A 15734-nucleotide genomic window follows, 5' to 3' on the forward strand; every position below is an offset into this window, starting at 1 on the left:
CTTGTCTTCATGAACAGATGGTATGGTTACTCAAGTCTGGATCTCTGAGGCTTATCTGAGTCACAGCCAGCTAATATTCTATCACACCCTTTGGAAGCAAACTTTCTGCTTTTCTCCTAAGCGGTTAAATGAAAAATGCCACAAAGGGACACAGTCAGACTCAAGCAGCTTTTGACTGACTTTCTAGTGCTTTCCATAAGAGAAGTTTTGTTGCCTACCCCTGCATCCCCCGCCTAAATTTAAACCAGCAAATAAATTCCAGCTTGCTCCTGACATCCACTCCCTACTGGTAATCAGCAACTCATACTCGCTGCTTGCACGTCTGATCCATTAGAAGGATCCACAAAGAGTGGAGCAGGCATACCAGCACACCTCCTGCATGCCTCTCTGCTGGCTCCACAAACCAGGCAGTGCACTTAGTGGAAAGCAACTCTGGCATTGAGCTGAGGTTGCAACCCGTGTTGTGAAGATGTGGGATGACTGTCAAGGTAGGTTAGTTTTCAGAAACGAGAACCTGACGTTGTAGCCTTGAAACAACACTTGGGGAAAAAAAAAAAAAAAAGAAAAAAGAAAATGACCTTCAGCAACGGATAGATTCTGCCACCTGGACTGTATTGCTGAGAAGCACTTCAGCATGCATGTAGCTACTATCTGAGTTTTCACTGAGGTCTAAAAAAAGGCATTAAAAGTATTTTTTTTCAGTCTCTGTGGCTTTCCTTCTCAGATAGAAAGGGTTCAAATATCTGGTCAATCGAAGTTTGCAAAGACCGGTGTCCTGTTTCATCCCTGTCGTGCTTGAAGACACTTTCTTTTCAATCAGACTGAGTTTTGCGTTTCTCTCTCTCTTTTTTTTTTTCTTTTTTCCTTTCTTTCCCCTCTCTCCCTCCCCCCTGTCCTAATATGTTGGCTTTGTGGAGAATTCCCCTGAAGGTCAGGGTGAATAGGGTGAATGTGAGAGCTTAAGAAAATATGGTTCAAGAAATGGTTTAAACAGTTTATTTGTTGCATAGAGAAAGACAGACATAATTGTCATATGCCAAGTAAAGTTTTGCTGCTTTAATAAGATTTACGTAATTGCTTTTAGTAGTAACAGCTTTTTGATAGAAAGTGAAATTTTTGCTCTTAAATACTTCAGTCTGTTTAAGGAGGAAACCTTTCTGCATCCCACTTAAGCATGGCTTGTATGAATAAGGGTAAAGACAGAAAAATTGAAAACTGAACTAAAAGAGTAAAAAAGGATAATTCCATATTTTTTCATGAACTATTCCTTTTGAGCAAAACCAAGGCAGCATGGATTTAGCGTGTCACTAAGAATTAAAGGATAAATGAAGATTTTGTTCCTATTTCTGCTGCTGATTGAGTGCGTAGACCTTCAGTTCTTAGCATCTGTCTTTTCCCTTCCGTACAATACGGGAAAATGTTTATTCTCCCTTTAACACTTCAGAAATTGACCAAAAAGTGCTTATATACATACATATGTGTGTATTCATACACGCACACATGCACACTTAAAATTTACCTTGCTGTGACTCAGCTGCAGAATCACATCATGTTGGGCTCATCTGTACTCACTGCTAGTGGTGGATTAACACCAGCAAATAAAGTAGCTGGCCTGATATTGAGTTAAGAAATGATTTGAGATCAGAATCTAATTAAAGAATGAATTTATTTTTGCTAGACCATGAGCATGCTGAGACTTCCCTATGGTGACAGAACTTTTTAAAGTGGTAATTTCCTCCTAATACTGGTTTTAATGAGCAAATCGTATTTTCTCCTTTCGTATGTATATCTTTCTGCTCTTCTTCAACTCTGTTGCTTTCCAAAGGATAGGTTTGCAATAATTCTGCCTGCAATACAAAGGGCACGTTTTCTCTCAAGCAACTGAGACTTTGCAAAACGATGTTGAAATAGCAGATCATAGAATCGAGATCAGATGCATCTTTGGTGGTGTGTCTTGACAAAGAAATGGATAAAGGTCTTCCTTCAAAAGCATTTACTAAAATATTTAGTTTTTAAGGAATGATATGTGGTAGTGGAATCTTGGAATTTTTGTGGACAAAATCTGACTGTATACATCTTATCTTCTCTGGTCTTCTTTTCATAGCAATCCCTGGAGAATATTCTGGGAGCAAGTTGCAGAAGGCAAGCCAACTGATTTAAAGTTTGTTTATTTATTTGGACTTTAATCAGGAAAGTGTCTCAGTGTAAGTGAATAAGCGAAGTTATGGGAGAAGGACCCCCATAAGTCCTTCTCTTTGGTTTTGTATTGGATTATGTGTTTCTAGCTCTCATTATACCTTTTACTTTCCTTCCTGCCACCCTGCTGATACCACTCAGTCCAGAAAAGCTAAGTTATGTTGTTCTGTATATCACCAATGCAAATGATTCTCCAGTTATTTCTTGTTTTATCTGACAACTTTACTAGTATTAGAAGCAGGACAGAGTCTATCTTGCTCTCCAGCAGAGGTCTTGACTCTGCAAGGAAAATGGGACTAAGACTTCAGTGTTGTCTGAGAGGTTCAGTGAGGCAAAGAAAAGCTTTGTATAATGAGGATATACCTCTTTTCTTTTAGGCGATGTTTGTTTTCTAACTATAGTTATGCTTTTATATTCCCTCCTCTGCAACAAAAGGCAAAGCTGATTGGAAACTTGGTCCATTACCTGCTGCTCAGTCAGAAATTTGAGAGGAATGTCAGGATTATAATGATTAGTAAGGGAAGGAAGGTCAACGGGGGCTAACAGGAACCAAGAATTGATTCCGCTCTTCTTATGTTCATTCCACTCACTGCATATAAAATTATGGTTATACCCCCATATTCATCTATGTGCAAATAAAATATTTTTTAATCATATTTCCTCTGCAGCTTCTGATTGGAAAAAGTCTTAAATGTATCGTGCAGGGTAATTTTGCATGGCTGGGAAGATGAGCCAGAACCCCAGGGCCTTTTCATTCTTTCCTGAGATGGTGTGTGATAGCCTTCTGCACTTGAGCTGTATCAAAAGAGCTATAAAGCTATCGGGAGATCAGAAATGTATAAAGCCAGGCAAGCTCCAAGAAAGTCAAGAGGAAAAAAGATGTAAAATTCTGCTTAGATACAACTGCTCAGGCTCCTGGAAACCTCTCCTAATGTTGTCATCAGTATGCTCCCAGAAGTGAGATGCTGTCGCTTCCCCTGGCCGAGTTTGCTTCTGACTCTTGCTGAGAAACAGACCCCCTGTCCAAGTCTTACACACTATCAGTTCCACTTCAGGCTGAAAATCCCAGCAAGGGAAATCTTAATATTTGAAAAATCAAAATAGATAGATTTCAGTCAGCAGAAATATGATGCTTCTTTAGATAGTAGGAAATTGTTTTTATTCCCATGCTAACTTTAGGGATTCTGGATTTTTCCTGTCTTGAGTCAATGCAAGATGTTGATCCTAAAGGGAATGACACAAAAAATAGTGTATTTGGGTCAGACCAGTCAATCTGCTTTGATCTGGACTTTTAAAAATAAACTTACATATCTAGTGAAAAATCACTTTGTCCAAATTTCTAAACATTTAAATTGCTTGAGTTTATTTCCCAAATTAAAACTGAAATTTAATCAACACCAGGGGTACTATTTCAATGGAATGGCATTTTTCCAAACTGAGAAAAGGAAAATTTAATGAAAAAATCCTAATCGGTTCTATTCTAAAGCAGCATGTAACATTTGAATGAAAAGGCAGCTCTAGCCTTTTAAATCAGTGGTATTTACAAAGTTTTTACACATCTGAATGTTACAAGATTTTGGGGCAACATTTAGGTATTGTTGGGAATAGCTCTACTGTATAAGAAGCTTTGTTTTGTTTTGATATTTTTTTTTATCGCTTCTTAGTATGACCTTAATTCTCCCTTGAAAAGGTATTGACTGACAGGCTAATCATTTTAGAACGGTCTTTAACTGCACTTGAGTCACCTGTATATTTTCCATTTGCTTTACTTTGTCCTATTTTTCACAGATTTTTGTATCATCTTTAAACAATGATTCTCTCCTGTTTTTTTAAAAATATTTTTGAAATATTTTTATATGGAATTCTCTTGTGCATTACTGTAACATTAAGTTTCTCTGTCTGAAACACAGGAATCTTCAACCTAGAATGTTCCTTTTCCTCTCTGTTTGCAGTGTCTGTAATACGGATATGGCACCTCTCATTTCTCGTCAGTGTGATATACTTTCTGACTTGTGTGTTAAGAATTGCTGAATCCTGACTGAGTTGTAGCGTACATATTTGACAGCTGGAATTATCCTCTGATCAACATGGATGTCTTTGTACTCTTAGTAACTTTTACTAGACTCCTGTTCTTCTTAATTTGTGTACTGTTTCCTAAGATTGAGATATAGGTCAGTAGTGTCAAACTATCTTCTTTGGTGACCTGAGCTGGCACCAATGGCTATGACTACAATGCTTTTTAAAAATAGGCTTAGTACCTAACACTAAAAGTTCAGCATCTTACTCATACTGCATTGAAAGGATCTACCGCTATTTTGCTTTATGATTGCTCTATATAATTAGATATGGCACAAAAATGATCTTGACATCTAGCTGTTAAATTTTAGAGTCATTGGGAAGCTTAATTCTCAATAAAAATACTCTTTTTGTGGGCTCTTAGTGTAAGTAGAAACAACCTCCTGAGACAATCTGCTGCTCAAAAACTTCAGTAGATAAAATGGTTAATCACTGACTTTACTCCCAGCTTCCCAGGTAGATGAGGATCTAAATTTTACTACTGTATGGGCACACGTTGCTTTGAGAAACCTTCACAATGACTGTAATACGTGGAATGTAAATTAGAGATGCTCCTCACAATAAAGGTCATTCCCAACATGGGAATGTGGGTGAGCAGTGGTGGTTTTCAGTCCTCCTGCACTTCTTCCTAAGATTTAGGTCTGGAGTATCCACTGTCCATTGCACTACTATTTATTTTCCTGTCTGAAACACAGGAGACTGCAGCCCACAAAGTTCTGTCTGTTCAGAGGTGCTTTAGTATGTGTAGGGTGCCTCTTCTAACACACAAACCCACCAGTATGATGTACTCACTATGTTAAAGTTACATGTTGAGAGTCCAGTGCTGATTCTAGGACTATCTTTGATTTATTGGCTCTTTAGAGAGGCAGCTATGTGTGCATATATGATTAATTGTATTTTGAACTGTAATTTTTCACTTGTTCCCTTTTTTTTGCTTCTGAATCTTTAGATTAGCCCAATCAATATGGGCTTCTAGACATTCATATCTCCATTTTATATATTTAAATTCAAATACTACTTCTGTCCAAACATGCAGGTTTTGTAGCTGTTACTTCTGTGTAGATCAGCTGTTTTCTTTACCATTCTCTTTTCTTCTTCTTCCATGTTGAAATGAGTTACAACACTTCTGTCTCACTGAAGTGTGTCCTGTACCTAGGGCAGGTTCAAACCTAAGAGACTCTCAAGTGAAAAGTCTTGTATCCCATTACCAGTCTCCTAAGGCAGCTATAAGCCGCAGTAAGTTTTGTCTAGGGCTGGCTTGCATTCCTTTCCATCTGACATCACCGTCGTGAAAGACTTTATGCTGGAAACAGTAGGAGAATTATTTTCTATTTATAACATCCGAAGAGGGGAAAAAAGACATTTTCATCTATGAGGTTTTTAGAAATTCTGGATACTGTAGGTGTGGTTCAGATGATAATGTTGCTTACATATTGTAACACAGAATTAGAAAAAAGAAATTAGAGAACTTCCTCCAAGACTGTATTTTCCCCCACAGCAATAACTATTACAGAAGAGTGAAAATATAACATCCATCTTACATATATAATTTTACAAGGAGCTGAATAATAATGAGACATCAGGAGATCCCTTGTTGGGGAGGGGAAAGAAGGAGGGAATAAATTCTGAGAAATTCTGTTTCTATTCTTCTTCACTGAATGTCAGTGCAACAGTGCATTGTAATTCAATCCACACCATCCACACCTAAAAGCCTATATTCTGAGGTTCAACAGCTTTCATCAGATGCCCAGATACAGCATTGCATCCCTTGGCAAACCTGCACTTGATTTGGCCATAGTCCAAATGCTGGCAGAAGCACTTCCACAAATACAAAGTGTTAGCTTTTCTCTTTTCTTTGTTTCCAGCTAGACAAAATTCAACAGTGTTCCAGATTACACACCTTCGGTTAAATGAGGGAAAGAGCGATAAATGCCATCAGGAAGCAAGTCTGAAAGGGGAAAACATAATTCAGCAGCATCAGTTCAGTGTAGTCTTCCTCTCTGGTTAGTTTTAGTGCCGTTTGGTTTTACTGAGTAGCCTGATTTGGACGATGAAAGAATGATTTGAGCCCATCCTGTTTGCTTACAGCCACAAGGCCTGTAAAGACGAATTCAAAGCGATTTGAGAAGGTGTTGGTGGGGGAGCAGGAAATCAAGTTAATGATGGGAGAAGGATGGAGCCAAGGTTTTATATCACAACTGAAGTGGAGGATAATGTGCCACTGGGATACTAGTGTACCACCTCTCCATGCCACACCAAATGACATTGGAGGATACTCATTAAAACTCTGGCTAGTGGTGTGGAGTTTGACTCGCTTTTGTCGCCTAGTCTTGTGCAAGCTGAGAACAGGGGCTGTGTGAGGGTGACTTGCAGTTGTAGAGACTTCTGCTGGCTGTGTAGATGAAAGGTACCCATGTGTAAGGAGGCAGAAAAAGCAGCTCCTGCTAGAGGTTGTAGAGCAAAACTAGTAAGGGAGGTTCTGATTTATCTTCAAGAAACATGGAGTCGGATTTCCCAAGAATTTAAATCTCATCTTTGAGAGCACAGAAATAATATATTTGCTTCCGAGCGTTACTCACTAGAGCTTTTTTCTTTTATCACCTCCATTTTCCTGTTCGTTGTCCTGCTAGACAAAGAGTGAAGGCCTGAAGAGCACTAGTGTCCTAGGAACTTCGGACTTTTCTGGAAATGATTGACAGGAGAAACCATTTACAGTGGCCCTGCATTTCACCAAGGAATTAATGAAGTTTCACTACATCCATTCTTCTATTGCAGGCAGCAGCATCAAATAATCACATCATAAATGGGCTAAAATGACATTTACTCTGGCTTCACACTATCCAGAAAAACTGATTTAGGCTGTCTTGACTAGCAGAGCTGCCAGTCATCTGCAGTTGTTTGAACTGAGAGAATTTGTAGAAAGTGATCAAGCAATTCTTTATTGTAATTAAAGAATAAAAGCCCAATCCACTGGAAAAAAAAAAAAAAAAAAAACAGAAAAGACATAGAAAATAATTGAGAAGTGTTAACAAGTTGGCAACAAATATTGAGATCAATTTTTCACACTTCAGTTCCTTCAGTTAATAATAGGTGCTCTTCTGAGGTCAGTGGAATAAAGAAGAGATGCTCTCACTGACTTCCTCCAGTCTTTGGATCAGATGCCTCAGTTCATATTTAAGTGGTATGTGCACTTGGATTTTGGTGCCTGCCTGTGTGTAGTCACATTTGAGGAGTACGCACTCTGTCTCCTTCTAAAGTAAGTATTAAGAGCTAACACTAGGAAGTGGACAAATTAAAATGATGCGTTGTGCATTAGACCTTGAACAGAAAAGGTTAAAAGACCTGAGAAAAAACATATTTTGTAGTCATGAGATTTACAATACTAACCTGTCCTATCTCTATCATCACTGTGTGATGAAAGAGAAAAATGTGAGTAGCAGCAAGAATAGATCATTGTAATAACAGCAACAATGTTCTTTATCATTTTGGACTTGTCGCTCTTGGAATGATTAGATACTTGTCTTGTACAATATATAGTAAATAAATGGAGTGCTTCCAAAATGAGTTAATGAATTGGATGTTTTGAGATGCAAGTATAAATTTTGAGAGACTCTATAAGTTTTGGGTGGTTTGATACATGATATAAAAGCTATTGGCTTATCCCTGTTCCAGATTTCTTTTTCTTCTGATTTCAGTAAGTTTTTGCCCTAATCTTTAGTACATCCCTGTGATGTATCCTGGTATATTCAGGTCATGCTTCTTTTCTTGTTTACTGGGTAGTCTGGGGACAAGAAGTTAATAGGCAGGGCAATTTCCCTCTTTTACTCCATTTCTCCTTTCTATTGCCTTTCTTCATCCTTTTCTCTTCATATGGCTAAGAAGAGAGCTAGTACTCAAAACAGATGAGTTATTGGTTTAAAATTTATAATCCATTTTCCTATGTCAGTAATCTGATATCTAACACAAACTTCTTGGATAAATGTCTTTTTTTTTTTTTTTTTTTTTTTTTTTTTGGTAACAAATCTCTATCAGTGCTGGATGTTTTCTGTCAGACTGAGAACCAGGCGCTGTTATGAGTTGGGTGCCTGTTCCACGGTACTTGACCATATTATCCAAATAGTACAGACCCATACTCAAGGCAGTATGTGGTCTCATAAGATCTCATCTAATCTTACCAGATCAGACAAAGTCCATTTAGTCTGGTATCCTGTCTCCGATAATGGCCAATAATGTCCAGCAAGGAGCATAGGAGCAGGTCTAGCAGTAGTGATATTTTCCTGGAATATTCTCCCAGATCCAGCAACTTGTGGAACAGGGATATCCCAAGCTAGAAGTAGAGGGTTTTTTTGTGTGTGTTTAATAGCTCTCAGTAGATTCTTGTTCTATAACTTCGTTCAGTCTCTTTCTGATCCGTGGAGACACATCATCTACAATAATCTGTAGCAAGGAGTTCTGTAGTTTAGTTGCATGTTTTCTGAATAAATGCCTCCTTTGGCTTGATATTTCTACCTTCTAGTTTCACTTGATGCTGTGCCCCTCTCTCCTCCACAGTTATTTATTTGGAAGTAAGTGATCAGTCTTGGCTTTCTAAACAATCTCTGTGGTAGGATAGATTTCTATTGTATCTGCCCTGAGCGCTCTCTTTCCTAGGTCTACCCTCATTTCAAGCCTTTCTCAGTCAGCTCAAAGATCACCTGTCTAAATGATACTTATTCTTTTTCTAGAGGAAAACACAACAAAAAAACCTCATCCTGTTAGGTAAATACTGCAAGGTTGTCCTATAGAGTAAGACAGGCTGTAAGCGCTTCTGATGGTGTCATTGCTCCATGTTCTAGCAGCAGCAGCCCGTGCGGCTAATGCCCTTCAGGCACAAGTGCTGGTATTTGCAGCACTGACTGGAATTTTTATTTGATTTGGACCTGATTTTTTTTTTCATTAGAGCAATTTAGCACCCAGAGATTGCATTATATTGAAGAAAAGGCTGAACAACTATGAAAATGAATACCTGATCACTGGAGCCTTGAAACTTCACTGTCTGGCAAAGTCCTACTCTTCTTCTGCATTTGTGAAATGTTTCTGGAGTTGCAGTTTTATGGCTTGGTTAGAAATGTTTCCCTAAACTGTAGACAATGAAGATACTTTAGTTTTTGCCTGTGCAATAGGTGATGCCACTTCCTAACAGCGGAAATGAGCATTCAGAGACTTTAGATACAGAAATATGACATTAGGAACTTTAGTTCACATTTTTCCAGGAGGCAGAGTATCTTCATTTGACTGTTAATACACTCCCCTGGGACTGAGGCAGGTGAAGGTAGTATTTCTTTACTAATCTGATGTAAAAAGGGCTCAGAAAATGCTTTCTCCAAACTGCTGTTATTGGTATTCTGTTGAGAAGATAAAAAGTGCAGAATTGTTTTTTGTAAGCACTTCTCTACTCTTTCATTTTCCCAGAGAACTTGAGTAGATGTAGAGACCTACATGTGGAGCAGGAAGGTGCTAAGTGGCTGGCCTCCTCCAGCAGTAGGTGCTCCGGAGATCTGTGCGTGCACAGTCTGGAACAGTGATTTCAGGTTGGTCCTTGAAACATAGAGCAAGTAATGCTGCCAATTCTTATTCTTCCCCTCAAAAATTTCACTGGCTTGGGAATCTGTGCACAGCTGAAAACATACATCCTTTGTGAGGGTTACTGCAATGTGGTGGGGTGGTTTTTGTTCTTTTTGATTTTGCTTTTGCAAAGGATGCACTTCAGACACTTGTTTGTCTGTTCCTGAGATAACAGGATTCCTTGTATGTGCTTTTTTTTGAATATTGCAGATCTGTGCTGTCACTGCTAAGGAATTCATTAACTATGAAATTAAGTTACTCCAGCACAGGAAGTGTAGGGGTGAATATCAACCCTCTTTCTTTGCTATAGTGCTCTGCCTTTTAGGCTGCCAGCCTCAGCTTGCTCTTCCTGGCTTCTTTCCATGTAGTTTTCTCTCTTCTTTCCAAAGAGCTTTTCAATAACAAAGCTGCAGGGATACCTGCTTATGTGTTGTCTCACAACCAATGCATGCATCACTAAGAGAAATTCACTGACTTATTGTGAACACGTTTGCCCCTGTCCTTATTGTCAAAGACTTGCTTCTCTTTAGGTCCAGCTGAACTAGTGGCTGCTATGGAGACAAAACAGCACCTAAAAGCATGATTTCATACGTGTATTTTGAGAGATGCCTAAGGATTTGGCAGATTCTTGGATATGTTGACCCTTTTTCTTCCTTCACAGGCTGTATTCATGTGAAACTGCTCTGACCTTTTCCTCCTCTGTCTCTTTTTTTCTCTTTAGTGCCTTTTAAAATGGGCCAGTAGATCCTTCACAAGCTTCAAAGTTGTGGCATTTACTCTCACGTGGGGGGTCTATGGCTTGAATTCTCACTCTGAAGTGGAAGTGCACCTGCTGGAGTGTTTACCTCTTGGAGATAAAAAGGACTCTTGTAATGTGTGTACACACTCTTACAGTGCCTGCAAGTTTCCTGGTGTATATCTGGTATTCCTGCACAGTGAAGTGGTGGTGGTGGTGGTGGCAGCAGCGGAAGTGCAGTGTGTGGACTGAGGCAAACAGGTTGTTACAACAGTCTTCATCACTGGAGAATCTTCCTACAGACCAGTAAATCCTCTGGTTTTCAAGGCTGCTATTAGCGTAAATTTCCTGAGAAGTCAAGACCATCCTGTTCTTTTGTAACAAACTGTATAACAAAAGCTTGGAGTAACTGCTGAACCATCACTAGTGTAGGAAAAATTTGTAGCACTCGCAGATGAGGCTTTCTTTTGGCCAAAAGCAAAATACTTGCCCATGTAGATTTCTCAGAGAAGTGACTTATTTAGGGCTTGTTTTTATTTATTTATTTTTATAATTGGTAATTTATTTATTAATCAACGTTCCTTTCTTAGGAGATGTATGTGCCCAGTTCAATATAGCTTAAGGGAAGACTACCTTTTAGAGGAGAGAGGCATGGCACTTTTTGAAAACTGAAGGTATTTTTAAACTATGCTCTAGAAAAATGAGACATTGAAAATCAATTAAAAATCAGGTTCCTAAGTTACAAAATTATTAAGAAATCAGTGACCTATTAAGGACCTGTATTCTGCAATAGTTTAGAGAGAGAACCTCTAATCTGAGAAAGGAGAACGGTAAAATTGGTGAAAAAAAAAAAATCTTAGAATTTCAGTTTGTACAAGATGAACTAGCACTCCTCTTACAGATGACAGAACAAAATTGGGATGCATATCACATTTGTTCTTGCTACTCACTCCTAAAGAAGTGTCCTCCTTGTGTGTGCCATAATTACGCACTATCTGCACCATGTCAATCCTTAAGATAAAAACTCGGGGAAACATCTGCTGCATTTACTCAGCCAGTAAAAACACTCATTTCAGAAATGGAAAGCAAGCCCAAAATAAAATAAAATAAGGGGAAAACAGGAAGGTGTGATGTATGATTATTGCCTGTGTTCTTCCCATTATCTTTTTCCTCTCCCTCCATTTGGATAATCTGCTTGTGTTGCAGAAACATCTTTTTAGTTTTTTTTCTCCCTTCCATCCGTCTTGATGAATAGCTCATATTATACCTGTGAGCTATCCCTACTGAGTCAGTCCAGACTCAGTGCCGTTTCCTCTCCAGCCAACGGTGTCTAAGCAATCCTGCGTGCCATGGGCTGGGTTGTGCCCTCAAACTCAGTGCAGGAGGTGAGCCAGGCAGGCAGGCTGAGGTGTTTTCACCCAGAGGTTAGAGTGGAGTGCTCTCTGCTGCAAAAAGCAGGACAAGGCGGGCTGGGACTTGCATAGAGTTTTGCCTCTGAGTTGAGACCTAGTTCTCCCTCAGTTCAGATTTAGGTCTCCTTTGGGGACCAGATTTATTATAGTATTGACTGAGGAGGGTACATTCATTCAAAGTGTCTTGTGAACGTTTTCAAGGCATTAGCACAGTGGAAAGACAAACTGTACTGATTGTATCTAACAGCCTAACAAGCAAGAATTTTGCTTCCTTTTTGACAAATACAGATATAAATGTACTGCATATAGATATATATTTATATATAGAGAGATTTATCTGTCTGTATATATAGGTTTGCTTAATTTACCCTATTACAGAAGTAATGCAAACAGCTTATGTTAGGCTGGGAGGTACTAATAGCTGGCAGCTGGAGGGGTAGCTGTTCTCTAAAGAGTTTGAAAAAGCCTTTTAATGACTTCAGAGAAGTAACAAAGTGGTTGTACCAGTGATTAAAACAGCTGTGAATACCGGCCCTCCTGCCTAAGGTGGCTGACGTGTGTAGCACATACATCCAAGCTACGGGGACTGAGGGGTATCCTTGGTTGTAATAACATGGCAACATTATTGCTTGCAGGCTGAACAGGTAGCATGAGAAAGCAAAAAATTGTGTTTTGAGAGCAACTGAAGTGGCTGCATCTTCAAACAGTGTATGTGAGAGACACTTGAGGTTTCTGAGGTGGGGAACTATCAAGTCTTTGCTCCTGCTGTATTTGAAAGGCAGACGGGTGATTTGAGCTTGTTTGCAGTTAACAAGCCAGTTCACACTGGATCATTTGTTTTCTGAATTTCATTTTAATGGATGCAGAGCTCTGAATATTAGCTAACTGCTTGGGCCAAGGAGCCACAGACATTACGGTCTTTGCAGATTATCTGATACCTGGTGATCCATGCTTTGGGTCACTTGACAGAGGAAGGCTGACCATACGCCTGGGACATGTGCTGGGGGCAGTGAACCTAGCAGGGGACAGGCCACTCGGAGAGTGAGTGCGGCTGGGGTGCCGGGTTGGTGGTGGAGTGCCTGTGCCCTTGCTCTGGGCATGGGGACCGTGGCTGGTGGCATTGCTTCGGCAGTGGCCAGCCTCCCTCCCCTCTTACAGCCAGCACGACCTGGAGCACAGCTGCTGGCAGCTGATAAGGGAGCAGCAGTCTCCTCGAGCGCTTGGCTCAGCGAGTTCAGTAAGTGCTTCTTCACAGGCAGAGTACGCTCCCGTTTAAAATTTTGCCAATTGTAACCTTTCCAGTGTTAAACAGCCTATAATGAAATTGCTTAACAAATTATATGGCATTAAATTGTGACAACTTTATTAAGCTTTGAATTTTTACTTTTGGAGAGGCCTTGATAAAATCTTCTGTTTTTCTTTTCTTTCTTTCTTTCTTTCTTTTCTTTTTTTTTTTTTTTTTTTTTTTAAGTGTGCAAGTCAAGCTTGGTGACATAAAGAGTTGAAGCCAAGTTAGGCGTTTTTAACTTTAGTGAAATAAGCTGCAGTGAGAGAGTAATGTATGGATGTATGGCAGGTCAGAGATACCAAAGTGAGAAGTAGTGAGGGTTTTGCTCAAGGATCAGGCAGTAAAGTCTCACTCAGTAATTTAGGAAGAGAGATGGTGAATACCTTAAGAGTAGGAGGAGAGCCTCCCCTTGCCTTGGATCAGAAAAAGGAGTGTGACTTCTGTCTTCCAAGACCCCAAATCTCAGCGGCTCTCTTTGAAATCACCGCACAAGAAAGGACAGCGGCAATCCACCTTTGTGTGTCGGCACAGCCAAGGGCACTGAAGGATAATATTAGGGCAGCTTCAGAGCGTCTTTAATTCGTGCTGTGCTCTGCAATGTGTGCCGGCCGCAGAGAGAGCATGGTGCCGCGTGCGCCTGGCTTGCTGCCCCTGCTCTGGGTACGGCTTCATACCATACCCTTTTTTAACCTCTCGCCAGAAGGGGAAATGAATTAGAGACATATAAACACCTGGGCCCCCAAAATGTGAGGAAACAAAAAATTGACATGGTTTCCCATGTTCTTGCAGCCAAAAATTACATCTTCCTTAAATTTTTCCTTCCTATACACACAGTCTCATCCAAAACCATGCCTAGATGAAGCCTCTCTTTCTGCTCAGCTGCATAATACTGCTCTTAAAATAGCTGCAATTTGATTCCTGTTTATGAGGTCTACCAGGCTGTAAATAAGATTAATATGAAGATATGCTTACAGCTGTGGAGTTGCCTAACGTAGATTGAACTGCCTTTAATAGGTTTAGTGATCCATAATTGCATTCTTTAGTAATTGTGTTAAAGCATATTTTTTACATTGATCATTTTAGTTGTGCTTCAATTGTTTTTGAATTGATCAAATGAAACTGACTGTGATTTGGCTGGTTATCTTTAGCGCTGATCATAAAATGAACAAGCTAAGTTCGTGAAAATGTCAGTTTTTTTTAATTTCCTGGCAAAATGTCTCTAAGCTGAACACTTCTACACTTAAAGAAGAATGTTTCCAAAACAGGAAATCTCATGCAGTTGCAAAGAGACTATATTGACCTCAGGAGGGGCTCCAAAATTGGAAAAAATCTCGAGAAAGAAAAAGATGATCTCTCTAAATTTGAAGACGGTATTTTGAAAGAGATAAGATATTGTTCTCAGGTTAAATGAATTTAGGCTATACCCTTGTACTAACCATGTTCTAATTAATGTGACCTAGGGGAACTCCATTGGTTTTGGGGTCATCAGTTTTGCAAACAGTAAGAATTAAACTACCCTCACTAAAACATAAAAAATAATAACCCAAAATTCAAAAGCTCTTTGTTTACTTATGTTTCTCCTATCCTAGCCACTTCAAGTCTCTTTAACCTAATAAATGGAATATTATATTAATATGAAATATGAAGAACAATTGAAAAATTTTATTTGTTTTGATCAATTCTTCTTTCCCTATGAATGATTAAATTAAAAAGAAAAAAAGGGAAAAAGTGTTATGTGACTTTTGTATCCTCCCCTAAAACTTCTTCGGAAACTCTTAGCTAAATGCAGAGATAATGAAGCATGGTCCTGACAAAGAAGAAATGTTGAACTTACCAGAATGGAAAGTGAGTTGCTGGTTGGTGCCTGTCACCAAGCTACTTTGTTACCCTCCCTGCACTGCTTTTCCTAACACTCCTCTTTTGCTCTGATAAAAGCTAGCACCATGCTTGGAAAAGACAGAGAAAATGGGATGCTGGCTTGGGTGTATGTAATTCATGCAGTGCAACATGTGCTGCAGTGCAACTGCAGACATCAAGACTGCAGGATTTTAAAAATGAGACTGTTTTGCAGAAATTTAAAGAGTTTTTTAATCTAGTCTCCCCTTTTACATAGGGCAGGCCAAATACTTTTGCCAAATGACTTCAGCTTCAAGGGTCTCTCAAATGGCTTCATTTCTGATGCACGTGGCAGTATATGATGAGGCAGGAGCTGCAGCTACAGTCTTCTGCTGGACACTGTGCTGCTCAGTAGACAGTTCTTGAGGATGAGACTCTGCTAGATGGAAATATACCCCCAGGTACTATAGCTTTTCTGAATAACAACCCTGTGCAGTGTCTGGTCAGCAGTTAGAGGAGCGTGAAAATCTCACTGTGTTCTGTCTCTCCCTGGCTATATAACAGTTGATGGATCTGTATGTTTATA

The sequence above is a fragment of the Rhea pennata genome, chromosome 1 (genome assembly GCF_028389875.1).
Source record: "Rhea pennata isolate bPtePen1 chromosome 1, bPtePen1.pri, whole genome shotgun sequence".
In the NCBI taxonomy this organism is placed as follows: domain Eukaryota; kingdom Metazoa; phylum Chordata; class Aves; order Rheiformes; family Rheidae; genus Rhea; species Rhea pennata.